Here is a 3661-nt window from a genome sequence, read left to right as displayed (position 1 = left end):
AAAAAAAAAACAAGTTGAAGAGATAATTTTAAACTGAAAAATTATCTAAAATGTCAACAACAATTCGTGCTGCCTTTTAGAAACAGAAACATACTGCTCTTTTCATTCTAGAGAATGAGACCTAATTTAATGGATATCGAATTGAATAAAACAATATAAAATAAACAAGGTGAGTTTTGAATAAGACATATCTATATTTTTTTTCTCATTCCGAATTAATGTAACTCTCTTGAACATTAATATTACTAATAGAATCTTGACTATACTTTTGGGGCCATTGTGGTTGTTGATCTACAAATTTTGTTGATCTACTTTGTTTTTGGATTAACTTCTATGAACTAACCGTATAAGCTTTTGTGGGTGAAATAATATAGGTCCAACAAAATAAAGTTAGATATGAACTAAACAAAAATGGAATTAATATTTATTTTTGTCCGAAAATTGTATCATTTGTGCAACAAAATAATAACATAGGTTTACCTCAAAAACATTTGAATGAGGTGATTCAAGCATTTTTCAATTTAATGAGAGGTCTAAATTCAAATTCAATGTAAATAAAACAACTACGTTAAAGGTTTTGAGGTAGAGCTTTTCTGTCTATGGTATCCTACATGAGTATGAGAAAGTCTTATTCCAAGAGGTGACTCTTTGGTTTTAAAACTCTATGGAATAGAGGAAGAGTCATGACTTTAACTCCCTTCTAGTGAGTGGTGTACAAATAACGTTGTCCTTAAGGAGGAATCTTTATGTTTCTTCAAATCTCTCTTTTACACAAAAAATCAACTTACTTTACCACCGATAATGGAGAACCCTACTTCGTTAAGGGCGGATTACCAAAGTTCACTTATCCAAGGGATCAATAAGGTAGAAGTTCATCAAACTTTAATGGGAATCAAATCATACAAAGCTCCAGGACCAGAGAGGTTTCACTCTATATTACTCAAGATGTTTTCAGATGATATTTGAATTTTTGTGAAGCAATTATTTGAACAAGTATATATGGCTCCTCAGGTTGCTAAATCATTGATGGTTCTTAGTTCCAAAGTAAACAATCCACGTACCTTTAAATAATTTTGACCGATTAGCATGTGAATGTAACTTGTAAACTTGTGTATAAAGTTCTTGTTAACATGTTGTGACCTACGTTAAATGATATTGTTAGTCTTCTCAAAGTAGTTTTATCCCAGGTAAAGGAACAACATACAACACTATAATTCTTTAGGAATTTATAAATCAGATGCAAAAGTCTAAAAACAAATGAGGTTATCTACATACTGGATCTAGAGAAAACATATGACAAAGTTGATTAAGATTTTCTTTTTGATACCCTTCACTGTTTCGGGTTTCTAGTTGTGATTTTTCTTTAATCATGAGCAACATCTACTTAACTTCGATGTATCTACTTTGGAATGAGAGTAGAACTAATCAGTTTCAGCCTCTTTGTGGCCTCTACGAAGGAGATCCTCTCTCACCATATCTCTTCAACCTATGTATGGAGAGACTAGGGCATCTTATCACCCGAGCGATCAATGAGGGAAATTGGCACCCATTTCAGCTTACTAGATATAGACCTAATATTTATTACTATTGTTTTGATGACGTGTTCTTGGTCGCAAAGGCCAACCCTTCCCATGCACGATTTTTTTCTAACCTTTTAAATATTTTTTTCTTCCTTTTTTGGTCTCAAAGTTAGTCTAGTCAAGCAGAGGCTTATGCATCCAAAGGAATGTGTCAATCCACTAAAGTGAATCTCGAGCATCTCACGGGAATCAAGTTCACCGACATGTTAAATAAGTATTTGAGATTCAAACTTTGTTATGGCCACATTAAGAAGGAAGATTTCTTGGAGATCTATGACAATGTAGCGAGAAAGCTTACATCTTGGAAAGATAGAATCTTGAATAAACCAGGTAGAGTTACATTGGCTAACATTGTTCTCACATCTAAACCCTCATATAACATGCAAGTGCAATGGTTCCTTCCATTTGTTTGTGCAAAACTCAATAGTACAATGATGAATTTTATTTGCATGGTTTTAATGATAAATCCATACACATGATGAGTTGGAAGAAAGCTTCTCATTCGAAGAAAGTGAGAGGTTTGGGAATTCACACATATCGGTTTCAAAATGTGGTCTTATTGGGTAAACTTGTGTGGAGTCTCTTACAAGTGGAAAATAAGCTTTAGGTTTCTCTATTGTCTGACAAGTATCTAAAAGAGGGTAACATTTTCTTAGACAAATCAAATTCTGGTTCGTTCAAATGGAGAGTTATGTTGAAGACCTTGATCCTTCTCTAGAAGGATTATACTTTCAAAATAGGTGATGTTGATACAAATATCTTGTTCAAATCGTGGGTTACCTCAACACCTTTATGTGACATTGTTCAGGATATTGCACCCAAAGATTTATGTTTAAAAATTAAAGATATTTGGGTAGATGATGCAAACAAGGTTGATGACATGACTACCATTCTACCATCAGTGACTATTATGAGAAATAAGGAAATGAAACCTTGTTTTGTTGATTCCATTGATGACATGCGGGTTTGGAAGACGAGTTTGGACGAAAAATATTCAACTAAAAGTGAGTATGAATGACTTCTCTCTTGTAACAACACAATGACCTCTCAAGATACGTGTAACTAAATTTGGAAACTGCACATGTACCTTGGCCAATGTTCAATTTTCTTATGGCAAGCTTATCATAACTCCTTCACTTCTTGTGCCGTTTTTCTTCATAGAGACGTCAATGTGCCTCATACTTTTCCTTTCTATATAAGGTTGATGAGAAGAATATTCTTCATTGCTTATTCTTGTGTCGTTGGGCAATTGAGATTTGGGAAGAGTGTGGTTGTACCAATATTCAAGGATTCATCAACAACATCGACTTTGCTAATTTACCAAAATTTCTTCTTACAATAGTAACAAAATTTGTCATAATAACTCATCTAATAATATGGAACATATGGACATAAATAAAAAAATTCATTTGTAAAGGAACTCTACCATTGAGTGCTTCTGTTATTGTATTTGTCTTCGCTCAAGTACAAGTTGCTAAAGTGACATTTGATGACCAATATTCTTCATCCCCTCGACAAATCTGTGAGGTTTGTTGGAAAAAGATGATATGGATACTATGGTTCACAATTTTGATGGTAGTACTCCAACTAATCTTGAGATAACAGGTTTTGAAGGGTTGATGTGAAACCACGATGGTGATTTTCAATTTGTTTTCTTTGGAACTATGGGTGGTGAACTTGTTTCATGTTGAAATTTAAGCACTTTTTGTTGGTGTTAAGTTGTGTTGGCAAACAAGTTATAGGAGGATTATTTGCTTGTTAGATTTGCTTTATGTGGTTTAGCTCGTGACTGCGAGAAACACTCGTTACTATTATTAAGCAAATATGTTAGAAGTCATCCAAGATTATATAAAGAAAGACTAAATTTTTTTCCTCCATCATACTCATCGTCAAGGAAATGGTTGTGCATATTTATATGCGAAAATGAGAGCTAATAGTATGGATCCCTAAATTGTAGTTCACAAGTCTTCTTGTAATTTGTCTTTTCAGCTCTTTTGGTTGATTCTATGAATATGTCCTTTTTAAGGACCTACTAGTGTACCTCTTTTTCTTTTGTTTTCATGTAACAAAATATATATATA

Source organism: Cicer arietinum, chromosome 7 (assembly GCF_000331145.2).
Source record: "Cicer arietinum cultivar CDC Frontier isolate Library 1 chromosome 7, Cicar.CDCFrontier_v2.0, whole genome shotgun sequence".
NCBI classification, from domain to species: domain Eukaryota; kingdom Viridiplantae; phylum Streptophyta; class Magnoliopsida; order Fabales; family Fabaceae; genus Cicer; species Cicer arietinum.
This window is presented reverse-complemented; position numbering follows the sequence as displayed.